Raw genomic sequence first — 14971 nt, forward strand, 5'->3', positions numbered from 1 at the left:
TCATGGTAGTAGCTTGTGAGCTTTCCTGGGAAGTGCAGCTCACAAGTTTAAAACCATTGCTCTAATGTAGCAGCTAATAAGTTGTCATTAATTTTATCTATATAAAATTATAAAGTATAGAAGCATTCACAGAAACAAGAATTAAAGGGAAATAATTTTGAAAAGGGTTATAAATGAAGTAGGTGATAACCGAGGGCCTTGGTGTGTATTCCTGTTCAGGCCAAACTCCATTTTACGCCCATCACCTACAGGAAAGCCGATGGTGTGTGCTGGCACTCTGGGTTTGTTTACTGCTACAAATGCAGGTGAGAACCCAGGGAAAGCAAAAACAGCTCAAAACAAACAAACAAATCCCCCCAAGCCTTAAAAGGCAAGAATCTGAAGCAAAGAAGTGAAGCAGAAGAGAAACTGAGACCCTGAAATTTGGGACTGCTTCTCTTGTGCAATGGATATGGAGTTGGAGCCAAGGCAAATGCCATTTGTTTATCTGGTGGAATGTTAATCTAAATAGGAAAGTTAACTCTGTCCCAGCCAGACCCAGTATACCTTTGCTTCCTAACTGGAGCTGTGAAGGCCGGAACAGCTGCAACTCCAGAAATACCAGCTGATTTCACATCAGGGAGAAACAGCTTTTTTGATGTAGCCAAAGAGGTGGTAAAGATGCAGTTGCTTGTGATTGCTCTACTTCTGTGTGTTTCTATCTATGGAACTCCAAGTGGGAATGTAAGCGTCAAGGATGCTGAAAGAGTTTGTGCCGGATCTGGAGCTAGAAATGTGGAATTATCTGTAGGCGGTTTTTTCTTTTAGCCATGAGATACCTCTTTTTTAGTACAACTGTCAGAAAGGCAGTATTTCAAGGTGAAATTTTAACTCATGGTTGTGAGGAAAGCCTCCTTGTTTGCAGCGTGACACACTGGAGCTGCATCTGGTAGCACATCCTTTGCAGGATGTTCACAGAGCTGTGTGAACAAAACACCCATGCTGCTGATGGCACAACTTGGGAAATTACCAGAAAGTTATATTTGTTACAGGCTTCATTGGAAAAAAAAAAAAAAAAAAGCAAAAGAAAAACGTGTTGTTCTTTGAGTAGAAACATTACTATTCGGGATGGGGGAGACTACAGGAGTTAAGTGTTTTCACTAATTTTGATCTTATGCAGGGGTCATTGCTGAAGAGCTGACTGTATGGAAACTGCAAGACCAAGCTCATTCTGAGCATCACAATTTCTTGTTTCAAAACCGAATCTCAGTTATCCAAGAGCTGCTAAATCTGTTTTAAAAGAACTTTTAAGCTTTGAGAGGGCAGGAAACTTAAATCGGAAAGTGGTAAGTTTCTTTGTTTTGGAGTTTCCCTTGTCTGGTACAGTAAGTGTTTGCAATCCAACGTGAAAACACAAAGCTGAATCCTGCAGATTGATAGTTATCATATGCAAGTATGTTTGAGCTCCGGCACAGCCTCTCTGGGGGCCAGTTGACCTTGCACTAATTAGATGTCATTCCCAATGGGATAATGACATATTTGCCCTTATTGCACATGCTCTGGGATTAATTTAATGGGTCCAGTGCAAAGTGCTCTGCAGGCTTCTGCGAGAGCAGGCTGCTATGCTTGGGCCTTCTTTCTGCAGCAGTCGGCGCTGGCAGATACCCTCTTGTGTTCTGAGGTGAATCTTGTCCCTGGCTAAGTCATTTCTGTAAGTGGGAAAAAAAAAATAAAAAATTTAAAAATAAAGCCTCGCACAGTTTCACTGCAGGAGTTGGACCTTGATCTTTTCCTGACGCTGCTGAGCAGGCTTGTATATTAGAATGACTTGATTGCAAACTGTCTGAAAACTTCAGCGGTTACAAAATGAGGGATTTTTTACTCCCCTTCTGTCCTGTGTGGTAAGAATGAAGGTTGTCTTGAAATCTGTGCGGAAGGGTAAAAGGCTTCACTTTGCAGAGTTCTGCTGAACAAGCAGGACCGTAATGGTCTTCCTCAGAATTAAATACCAGCCAGTCCTGCTGTTCATATGTGACACACTTATTTGCATTTGCTCTGATCTTTTGCCCAAATAAAAAAGCAGGAACTGAATAGGATTTAATTACAGGCTTATTTAAGCTTTCTTCTATACAGACAGTTGTGGAGTGTATTTATCTGAGTTGAACTGAAACACTGTCCTTTCTGCTGCCTGTTTTCTCTTTTTAAGAAAGAGATGCCCAGCCACTGATGTTTGGTGTGTCGGTTTTCAGTTTAGTTCCTTCTGATGGAAGCCTACATTTAGTGTAATGACATCAGGCTATCTATGCCATAAAGAAAATAATGAATTAAATGATTAATTTTTCTCTCACTGTAACTCAGTAGCAAAAAAAATAATTGCATACTGATTTGTTTGCTTCTGAGGTACCTAGCTTTGCAGAGTTCTGTTTCATCTTGAGGAATTCTTGTTCACCAGACCACAAGAGACATAAAATTAGATTATATTCTTTGTATTGTTAGATTGTTTTTTTTTGTCCCTCCTCAGAGCAACTTGTCACATCTGACTTCTATCACTTTTCTAATTTTTGGATTCTCTGGATTTATACCTAGAAGATTCTTATCCTTATCACTAATAAAATTAAGTTTTATTTGTGCCTTAAGTAGTTCAATTAACATTAAAAGCTGACGTTATGTCTTCAGCCATCTTAAAGCATTTTTTTTTCAAACTGGATTTACATTCATTTTTCATGTTGTGATGATTTTTTTTTTCAATTTATGGGGAATGTGCGTCAGAAATGCTAGCCTGTTTCCACAGGACAAGTTGCCTGATGGTGAGCAAAGTGGACTCAATATGATTAAATTGTGTTAGTAGATGAGTTTCATCCTAATTTCTGATCAGGAGGTGAATTACTGATTCTTTCTGGCAGAATTAGTTCTGTAGTGTAGATGTTGTTTAGTAGGAAGCAGATCATGGGAAATATAACTTTTTGGAAACTCTGCTTGTAAAAAAAAAAAAAAAGTATCTGAAGATGAGGTGACTTGTGAAGGACATTTTTCTGCAACATTCAAATTCAAGAGATAAAAAAGTATATTTGTTTGTAAATACATGTATAGATGCAGAGAGAGATGTGAAAACAGAGAAAGTATCTTAACCACAACGTATGTTTCCATTGAATTTCATCTGTTTTCTTCAGTGACAAAGCCACATGATTATCTTTGTTGGGATTGCAGGCTAGCACAGATATGGAAGAGTGAGCTGGATGCCATATTGCTTAATAAGCTTATTCAGGTTGTTCTGTGCGGAGGACAGGTGCATAGCCTTAGGCAGAAGTAAGTGATTTTTCAGATCTTTTGTCATTCTTCCTCTGTTGCCAGTTAGGAAAAGATTTATGCCACACAGCCAAGCTTTGCATATTGAAAGTCAGTAGTAGGAAAACCAATGAGGAAGAGCAAACGATGTCTTTTCAAGGTTTGGAATGTTTCCTTGAGATTTAGGTAGTATGCAGGATATTGCTTTAAGGGTTACTTACTTTAATTGTAAAAGTTACCTAGCCAAATCGTCATGTCATCAATAAAGAAGAGAGAGGCACTGACTTCTCTAAGTGGTGATCCAGAAGGCAAGCCCTGCTTGGAATTGCCCTCTGAGTGAGGTTTGTATTCTCGATGACTCGATAGGAAGAAAAGGTGTTAGCTGACTGATGTGACCTCAGAAATAGGTACCTCTAGGTACCTGAAGTTGGAAAAACGTCTATAACAAGAGCTCTATTTTGTCAACAAGTAGTAATATTTCCAATGTCAACACGTAGCATATAAATAAGCTTTTTGGAATTCAGCATAATAATCTCCCTGCTCAGAGCAGCACACTCTGTGTGTCTTTACAATACTTTAATGGCACATGTACAATAGCAAAGAACAGGTCGTTAATACCAACCACTATGAAAAGTTTTCCTGTTAAGCCACAGATGAAGAGATTTTCACTGCTATTAGATTTTATTACTGTTCAGGATTCCACAAAGGCTGTTCTAAATTTGAGCAAAGCTGTTGCTTTTTTTCCCACTTGTAATACATAGAATAGAAAAATCATGGTTTTAATTAGCTTGATATTCACAGAGAACATAGTGAGAAAGAGTCCACTGTTAACTTTCCTTTAATCACGTGGTGAAATTCAGTTTGTTGTCATTTTAAGAAATTAATTCTACTCCATATCACTGAGGAGTTCTGTGAAAATTAGCCTTCCAAACAGATCCAATTTTACTCCACATTTAGACATTTTTTTTTTCTATTTAAGCCATTGGCAAGTCTTGAAGACTATGTCCCCGAAGAAACAAATGTATTTTTCTGTTTCCATTTTTTAAATTGAGCTACAGCATAAATGAATGCTCAAGACTTCACAGGTCTTGCTTGTCCATTTCTCTTCTGCCAGAGAATGTGCTGGCTGTATTAATGAGAAAATGCTTCATACCTGAAGGAAGCAGTAAATAAAAAAGTGAAAGGCTACTGCGAAGGAAAATTCACGAATGCACACAGTCTTTAAAAAGAAAAAAAAAAAAGCACAAAAAACAACAGCATCAAAATCCTTGTTCTTTTGCTATAAAACAAATGAAAAAATAATCCATTAATTGATTTGGCAGCTCACCTCTGGAAAAAGAAATCAATTTAGTTTCCTGGAATTAGTTTAGTTTTTGATACTAATATTACCCTTAAGGATAAGTCCATCCATGGCTCTTTTCCACTGTCTTTGGTTGATACTCTTCTGTAAACGCCATTTCCCATTCTATTTTGATATATTTTGTTCTAATGATTCTGTGTTTAGAACTATTGTGCTCAACAGATAGGAAACCTGTTCCTGTCCATAGAAAAAATGTGTTTGCTGAAGTAGTCTTTTCTACTTGTTTAGGTGCTAGTACTTAATGTCCTTAATTTTACTACTTTAAAGGATTAGAGTATATTATTTGAATTTATAGTTTTTGCAGCTATCCAATCCCTTTATTCACTTTTTGTCTATATGTTAATCTCTGAAACTGGATAACCTCAGAAAACCTTAGTTATTTAGCAATGATGACAGCAGAACATTTTTGGAACCGAAGTGCATCGTGACTAGAGAGACGTTCCCTAGTCAGAAGGGAACTTTTTGCTTAGCTGCATGGTGCTTCCCTATCTTCAAGCACAAAAGTAAACTCTAGCCCTGTGCAGAAGGTCGATGTAAGGCTCGTAAGGCACTTGATCAGAAAGTCCAATCGGATGGAAATGGATGTTGCTCTACTGATGTCTTGGGAGCAGCGCAAACTTGTGCGTTTGGATCTGGCTCAGAAACTTGCAGTGATACAGGTCCTTGAGAGTTCAACCAGGGAACAGGCCTTTTTGCCTGCTCTTTTGCATAAGTCTGAATTTTACCACGGAATATGGGTTATCCTACATAAAAGGCCGTCCTTCATCAGTTTTTACCATATGGTTAAAACGTATATACATATTTTTTTCGGTTCCCTCCAGGCACTGTGAAGCAGCTGGTATTAATGAATAAAAATAGCCAGCAAAATCATGGCATGTGGTTGCTAGAAGGAACAATTTATAGCGAGGAGTCTTGTAGGTTACTAGAAAGAAGAAGAAAGGAACAACCCCAAAACACGTGACCTCAGAAAGCATGCATGAACTCTAAATATCATCTGTGTTTTGGTCACCTGTACTGCTCAAGGCAACAGAATATGGGAGTGATTAGAAGACATTCACTTTATTCCTACTGCTAAAAGTTACAGGGAAGGGAACTGGAGATTTGGACGGTGTGGTGCCTTTGGTTTGTTTGTTTCTTTCCTTTTTTTTTTTTTTAACACCATTCCTGGAGTTTGTCTTCTAACTGACCACTGTATCAAAGTATTTGAAACTTCACGGAGAGCTTTGGAAGCAAAGAGGACATGCATTTGGTCTCTCAGAATAAACAAAATATAATTTAAAAGATAAGCATTGGAAGGTGGATCTTACTGTAATGCAAAGCTGAGCCGTAGTAATTTGTTTCATAGCTCTAGGTTAGATTTTTGCCTTTAAAATAAATAAAGCTGATCTGCCCTCGTGTACAAAGAGCAATGACAAAATGCAAGATTGCGTTTCAGAAAGTGACTCTTTAAGAGGTTTTAGTGTTTCATAACTAATAGTTACCAAGTTCAGTGAACGAGCAGCAAACTTTCTTTATACCTTCATTGAGGCCCTGCTTGTGCTTTGGTTTTGTTTTGTTTTGTTCCCATGTGGGCCATGGACTTCATCATTGACTTTCCCTAAGGGCTGTGGTTCAGGCGGTAGGAAGGCCAATACAGAACGAAAACTCTTTAGGGTAGGAAGGCTAAAAAGCTTTCTGGTGGTGTAGTAAGAAAAACATTGAAACTTAATTTGCAGGGAGACTTCTTCCTCACTCTTAACTTCATCTTCTTCTCTCTTTCTTTTTTTCCCTTTTTTTCTTCTATAATTTTACACTAAATCCCAACACTCTTCTATATCCTAACCTCATCTATTCCCACCATGGGGTGATGTTTAGCATGATTTGGGTGAAGAGTTGAGAACTATAGCCATATATATGTTGCATGTACTTCTTTAAGCTCATTATCATGTTCAGGAGTGTGATAGTTAGGTTAAAGTTATTCCTCAATCTCAACAGAGAAACAGCAATGACCAGTGTCTCAAAGCTAGTCAGAGAAATCCAGATGAGATAGAGGGCTGTATTTTGTAGGGGGCACGACTGCCAGTTGGGACAAATTACCTACAGAAGGTAAGAGAGTTTCTTTCTCTTGTTTTCGCAGAAAGGCCACATGACTTTGAAAGCAGTTCTAGCCCAAACTGGGCATGATGTAGGAATGTCCAGGTGCAATATTGTAGGTGAGAAGAGGGACTGTACAAACATGTACAGGTGGTCCACAGGAAGGACCCTTCTACAGAATATATCCATCTGTACTCTAATTTGTCCTGAATGAGAAGTTCCCTGATTGCACATGGTGCTCTGACACTGCAGTGACCAAGGAATGTGACTTGCACAAGGATTCATCTGTACCCAAATTCTTCTCCCTTATAAGGCTGGGGGGAACATAAGTAGGCCAATGATGTCAAAAGAGGAACAACGTATTTCCTGAATACATCTCTCGATGGATCTGTGAACTGCAGAAAAGCCAATAGGGGTAAATGCCTGGAGGTTTTGTGGCTTCACTGCAGAAAAATTTTTGGAACATGGAAATAATAAGCAGCAGTAGTTGGGGCACTGTGATTCTCTTGGCAGGCGAGCAATTCTAGCGAGAACTCTGGTTTCACAATTAAACTCCTAAACTATTTTAGGTCTTGTAATTTATTTCAAAAGACGGCTGCTTACTATTGTTAAGTTTAGATTTTTGTTTACCCACCGATGTTGGTAATGGCATATTAAAAAAGTTGGAAATATGTGTATTAATAACCGGAATTATGCCTCACGCCGTTGTCTGGCAAATGGGAAATGCATAATGTGTGCAAAGTGATTCTAATACATTGCTTTAACTTTGAGTTGGAAAGAGCTGATCCCCTACAGTTTGTGCTGGCTGCCAGTGAGTAGTGTCAGTAAACATTTGCTGTGAATATCAGGTGAACTTCACCCTGGGAGGAACAGTAACCAGGAGAGGCATATGCTGATTTCAGCAAGGAACATATGAAGATGGAAGGTGCATTTAGTTTAGCACTCTTCAAAACCTAATTATATATATATATATAAAAAAAAAATACAATTGCAAAGAAAAAAATAAATAATTTTAAGTCTATTAGCCTTTATTGTAACAGGATGTTAATACAAGCCTTTAACAAAAAATAGTTTGTAGGTTATAAAGATTGAAATAAACATCTGTGGTAGTGAGGGACTTTAAAACCTCTTAGAAAAGAAGTGTTTGCAAAATTGCTGCATTTTTGCTAAGCAAATTTAATTCCTCAGCTCCCACATGTGAGGCATTTCTAATTATACCCAGCTGGAATTTAGCATGCCAGCTGCCAGCCCTGATTGCTGTGTTTTTTGTTGCTGGGGAGAGGGTTGGAACTTCTCATTTTTGGAAAATTCTTGCTCATAAATTGCAAATTATTCTTCATTGTGGTTATAAAAAGAAAGAAGGGGCAAAAAAAAAAGGAAAAAAAAAGAAAAACCCTTCAGTGTTTTATATCAAACAGTGTGACTCTTCCTCTCTTAGTATATTATTGGTACTAATGTTTTTAAGTGGAACTGCTGCTACATGACAACTTGTAGTATACAAAGTGTTTTCTGGAGAAAACGATGATTCACTCACAGAGGTCAGTGGTGCAGCCTGGCAAGCTGGTTGTGGAAAGCGGTGATGTTAACACACAGAGCAAGCTGCCCCGTGGAAATTGCTGGTTTGCAAGTTCTTAATTCACCTGCTTCATGGTAAGTTACTTTTCTTTCAGAAGAAGTACCCTGAGTTAAGTGTTCTCTTGGAGTAGCAGGCTTGTTTTAGCCACATAGACCAGCCCCTACCAAAATAACCTTGTTATTATCTCTGGTAGCATCGTAATGTGTAAAAAGCGTACTCTTCTGTGCCCATATGGTGTTATTGCTTGTTACACCAAGAGTTTTAACAGTATAAAATAGACAAAAGTGGGGAGCAAAATAGCTCCTGTTCTTGGCATGCTCACAATACTTTTCCTGTTTGATCAAGCCAAAGAGTTCAATACATTCTTGCATTGCAAACACTGTTTATAAGGAATTTAAGTGTTTCCATTGCTGCCCTGTGACTGTGCTTTGAAAAAACTGATATTTAGTCAGAGTCCTTTATCAAACTCCCAAGAGAGTTCTGAAATATGGATTTGGTTGTCACCATAGGTGCTACTAACAGGCCAAAGCGTGTGCGTGTGCTCACACACACAAAAGATAAAAAGAAAAAAAAAGGCCAAAAAGCACTGCAGTCCAAATACACCCAAGCTTGAAGACAATTATTTTTCAGATGGTTTCAGGCCTCTTGTATGTATTTGTATTCATGCATACAAGCCCGTGCATTCACGGTCACCAGGTTGACATTTAAGAATGGCAGCTGATCATCAGCTGGCCAGAAATGAAATATATGTAAAATCACACAGATATTCTCATCAAAAAGATATATGTGGTGCTGGGGCCGGTCCTCTTTAGTACCTTCATCGATGATCTGGACGAGGGCATCGAGTGCACCCTCAGTAAGTTCGCAGATGACACCAAGTTAGGTGCGTGTGTCGATCTGCTTGAGGGTAGGAAGGCTCTGCAGGAGGATCTGGATAGGCTGCACCGATGGGCTGAGGTCAACTGCATGAAGTTCAACAAGGCCAAGTTATATGAGGCAGCAGTGTGCTAAGGTGGCCAAGACGGCCAACAGCATCCTGGCTTGTATAAGAAGCAGTGTGGCCAGCAGGGCTAGGGAGGTGATCGTCCCCCTGTACTCAGCTCTGGTGAGGCCGCACCTCGAGTACTGTGTTCAGTTTTGGGCCCCTCGCTACAAGAAGGACATGGAGGTGCTTGAGCAGGTGCAGAGAAGGGCGACGAAGCTGGTGAGGGGCCTGGAGAACAAGTCCTACGAGGAGCGGCTGAGGGAGCTGGGCTTGTTCAGCCTGGAGAAGAGGAGGCTCAGGGGCGACCTTATCGCTCTCTATAGGTACCTCAAGGGAGGCTGTAGCGAGGTGGGGGTTGGCCTGTTCTCCCACGTGCCTGGTGACAGGACGAGGGGGAATGGGCTTAAGTTGAGCCACGGGAGTTTTAGGTTAGACGTTAGGAAGAACTTCTTCACTGAAAGGGTTGTGAGGCATTGGAACAGGCTGCCCAGGGAAGTGGTGGAGTCACCATCCCTGGAGGGCTTCAAAAGATGTTTAGATGTAGAGCTTAGGGATATGGTTTAGTGGGGACTGTTAGCGTTAGGTCAGAGGTTGGACTTGATGATCTTGAGGTCTCTTCCAACCTAGAAATTCTGTGATTCTGTGATATGTATCACACCATTCAGTCTCCTCACACATGAATTAGTATGAACTGTTCTGTTCTGCATGCTTGCCCAGAAGTGCCACAGTTGTACATACATGCTGTTAATTCTGAAAAACATGAGCTTATTTAGAATTTTCTATGCCATCTTTGAAATGCAGAGTATTAGGATGGGTGTAAAAATATAAAAGAACTCTACATGAAATGATGTTAAAAATCTGTATAGAAATTAAATTAGCTATTGTATATTTTTTAAGTACATTAATTTAAAATCCCTCTTTCTTTATTATTTGATATATTGGGATATCCATCCACGGTATATGGGATACTATATCTATTCATGCTTTAAATCCACACCTGACACCTGAAGATGATATTTTTAAATTTTATGGTACAAGGCACGCTATAGTTAAATCAAATTGTTGAGAGTGATAGGAGTTTTAGAAATCTCTATGGCTGTACTGTTGCTGGCATACATTGCATATTGCCTGCTGAAATGAGAACGGTGTAGGCCAACCTAAAGGGATCCTACAAGAAAGCAGGGGAGGACTCTTTGTCAGGGGGCGCAGTGACAGGACAAGAGGTAATGGCTTTAAACTAAAAGAGGGTAGGTTTAGATTAGATATTAGGAGGAAATTCTTCACTCGGAGGGCAGTGAGGCACTGGCACAGGTTGCCCAGAGAAGCTGTGGCTGCCCCATCCCTGGAGGTGTTTAAGGCCAGGTTGGATGGGGCAACATGGTGTAGTGGGAGGTGTCTCTGCCATGGCAGGGGGTTGGAACTGGATGGTCTTTTAGGTCCCTTCCAACCCAGACTATTTTGTGTTTCTGTGATTTGAGTTAACTGGGAAGCAGTCTGTCAAGAGCTTACAGCTCTACTTTCAGCATCATAAAGGAAAAAAATATTGCAAGATAAGAAAATCCAATGTTAATAAGACATCCTGTGATGCAAAATAAATGCTGAGTACATTTGGTGTCCCGTCTTCAAAACTACAGACTTTTTGAATTCTTCCAGTCTTTCTGTGCTTGCAATGGCTGCACTGTCATTGACCCCAAGATCAAGGTCTGAGGAGGTGATTTGTTTCACCTTGACAAGTAATATCTTTGTTGGAGCTAGTCTGACGTTCACATGGACAGCATCTTGGTCCATTAGTTTCACTAAAAAAGCACATTTTTTTGTTGATTTTTTGTTGTTGTTGTTGAAAAGATGTAGTCTTCTCTGATACAGGAATTTCATATAATTAAAATGTTTAAAAATACATTGCAAAAACTTTTTAAATTTTCTAATGACTAATAGAAACTTCTTTTTTCTTTTTTCTTTTTTTAGTTTATACGGTGAGGGCAACTGAATCCTTTCCCCAGAAGGCCTTTCTTTTAAAAGAGTTTCCTTTTAAATTCCTCCTGTGTCTTGGTATTATGTAAGCTAATAGGTCCCTTGGCTATAATAAATACTGGTTAGCTGACCTTTTTAAAAAACAGTTTAAATAGTTTGGTTCCAACCCAAAGTTATTTGTAAATGAAACAAATGCAGCTATTGCTTTTATTTATTACTCACATTGAGTCAATTCATTTTTCCTTAAAAATGAGATTATAAAGATCTGACATTAGACTGAGAAGTAAAAATAGCAGGTTCATTGTTCGTCATGCAATGTTATGGTAGCATAGCCCAATAACACACACAGCAATGCTAAAGTTGTAGTTTGTGTATTATAAGGATGTTTGTAAGTCTCTGAATCTTCACCCAGTCATCTTTGTACAATGTAAGACCCCTGCATCAAAATCCAAGCTCTTTAGGAAGAGAACCAATAGAGTTCTAAGACCTCGGTAAAGCAAAACAGCAGGATCTCTCACCAGAAAGCCTATTTAAAATTACAAATATCGTTAATACTTTTTTTTGTTTGTTTGTTTAGTTAGAGTTAAGTGACAACTATGCTAAAAAGGACCTGGGGTGCCTGATGGACAGGGAGAAGATGAGTCGGGCGGCGTGGCCTTACCTTAGCATATTGGAGCAAGCCGAGCAAGCCCAGAGTGGGGCCACCACGATGGTCAGAGAAATAGAACACAAAGTATAAGGAGAGGCTGAGAGAGATGGCTTTTTAAAGTCTTTAAGAGAAAGCTGAAGTGAGACCTTGTTTCTGACTTCAGCAATGTAACGAGAGGATTTGGAGAAGAAAGACAAAGACAGACTCTTCTTGGAGGACCAGAGGAAAAGAGGTGGAATCTCTGTCTTTGGGGGTATTCAAAACACAACTGGACAAGGTCCTCTGTGCGCTGCTTTGAACAGGGGGTTGGATCACGTAAATGCTGGAGGTCCTTTCCAACTTAAATTATTCTATAAACCTTGGAGGAGAAAAGGGAAAAACAAAAGGTTTTAATAATAAAAAAATCTGATTGTTCTGATGAGAACTGTTTGCTTGTTATAATGTTAAAGTTGACCCATGAAAGAAAATCTGGACACTTCTTGCAGGACATGCTTTGGAATAAAAATGCTTTCTTTTCTTTGTTCTAAAAAAGCTGGATGTATGACTTTCCACCTGCATTTGACAAGACTAAATATTTATCTTTGTATTGTATCACCTTCCTCATCTGTAGAAGAACATCTGTTCCATATGAGTTACTATCTCTTCATTAATCTAGATCTTCAAGTGGTGAAAAAAAAATGAACTTCAGGAAAAGCTAAGGAAATAATACTGTCTTCTCGATTGTTTTCTCACTGTGGTCTTTTATTTTAAGGAAGAAAGGTATCCTTGTAAACTAAGAGAAGGGAAAAGGTTTTGAGGCCAAAGATTGCTCAGTATTAGCATACCTTAGACCTCCTATTATTAAAAAAATATTTTTTCTTTTTTTTTTTTTTTTTTTCTTTTTCTTCTGTAAAGAAGAGCTTGCAAGAGAGCACTGTACAGTTCCCGTGAAGAAAGAAAGGACGTGAGTGTACCATCTTGATTTGTGGGCAGTGGAAGGAACCTGAATTTGAGGAGGGTTTACTTTGGCTGCTGGACAGTTGACGTTATGTACCTGTAGTTGAAAAAGAAGTGGATGTTCTGCTGCTTGTCTCCTACTATAAATTCATTGTATTCAGGGAGGGGAAGAATAGAAATAATTCCCTTCACCGATATTCTTATTTTTACAGGAAAGTGAGCATCAAGTGTATTTTGTATTAGAGCCCAACTGTGTTGAATAACTATACACAATGTTTTATTATTTCATATTTTTCTCTTGCCTTTTTTATGATTCTATTGTTTCCAGATGTGTCCATTCCAAATAAGTATTTACCAACTTTCCTTGGAGCAGTCAGAAACCTCTAATGAGTTGTTATATATCATCTATGTCAGAATACTACCTGTTTCCAACCAAATTCCCAGCTCTTCTTATTGCATTTCTTCAAAGCATCCAATCCAAAGCAGCCCTGCCTATTTTTGACTTCTGATGAACTCAAAGATAGCTACTCAATGTCATGCAGAATCAACCTCTTGAAGATATCCGTAGGCATTTACTAAAGTATCTTCAAAATGTCTCTTAGAGACACATTTGTGGCACAGAACAATCGAAGGTGTAAGCCTTGCCCCACCTCATGTTGTAGAACAACAGAAAAAAACAGATCACATCCTAGGGTGAGATGGGTGAGGATGCATTTTTTCTTTTCCACTTATTTCTGTTTCTTTGAATGTCAGAACTGATCTCTTCGCTGGGCTGACTTTGACTAACTTCTGTCATGCATATGCTCTTTTCACTGCCACTTTCTTCGCATCCCACAGACGGCTGAATGAGTTACATGCCAGAAGCTTATTGGGAACTGGAAAGAGCATGAAAGTGTCCTTTCTGGCTTTATTTCAATATCTTTGCCAGATCCCGATGTTGGGTGGAACCCGGAAAGTATTCACATAGAAAAACAATTAAGAAAATAGCGTGAACAGTATTAATTTGATTTTTTTTTTTTTTTTAGTGTGAATTTATCTGCCTTATTTGAGTAATGTTTATTTCAGAGACCCTGAAATAATATTTTTTTTTTCTTAAACTGAGTAATGAAAATGTTCCACTTGCCTTTCTTGTAGAAGCTAAGCAAGTTGGAAATAAAAACTTCATAACTCCTTAAATTCAGTAGGATGAAGTTGGATTCAGAGTAATGAAATTGGTCCTGTGTTGTGAATATTGTTTTCTTGTTTCTTATAATGGGGTTTATATTTTTTCTTTGTAATAAAATATGTACCAATATCTGTTCTATAACAACATATTAATCTATGGTTGAATAAATGCTTCAAATGCATGTTGATGTAGGTAAATTGATAACTTCCCAAGGGTAATCAAAAACCTCTGACTACTTTGAATAAGACTGATCAGAAAGGGATAAATAATGCATATGGATATGTTAGAGACTGTAGAAGCACAGCATTATAATAGGTATAGAATTGTTTATTGTAGGATTGCAGGGCTTGACCTTTTCCAGGTGTTGCTCATCTGGCTTTGCCTTTGTGACAGTTTTGTGAGTATTTCCTTCATTTCTAGCTCCTCAGCTGTTAATTTTCTTTACCTCATCTGCTGCGTTTGCCTTACAAAAAAGCATCTCCTACCAATTGTCTCACCTTTCAGGCAAACCACAAAGTTCACCAATACTAATGCTTTCTGATTCATTTTGGTTATGGTGAGTATAATTCTTTCTTAACTGGAGAGCTTAAGGTTGAATTTTGCTTAAGAAGGCTTCTCTTGAAACAGGAAGAGTTTGGCTGAGTAACACTTCAGTCATGAGGTAAGAACATACTAAAAATGTGAATAGATTAATCAGATCTAACACTTATTGTGGTAGTGCTTAATACAGATGAATTTACCTTTTCAAGATTCTCTATATTTGTTATGAAAAGCACAGTCTTGCATCTCAGTGCACAGACTGAGAACTCTAAAACTAAGAGCAGACTTTGGTGTCAGATTTTTGTCAAAGAAGAATTTACTGTCTTGACAGCGCTCATATTATACAGATTCCAACTGTATAAAAGTGACAAAATGAACTAGAAACAATCACCCCAGGAATGGGAATGTAAAATGCCATAGATCTATTTCTTTTTCCAGAAAAGTGAGATCTT

This window comes from Aythya marila (genome assembly GCF_965140915.1).
Source record: "Aythya marila genome assembly, chromosome: 4".
Lineage (NCBI taxonomy): Eukaryota > Metazoa > Chordata > Aves > Anseriformes > Anatidae > Aythya > Aythya marila.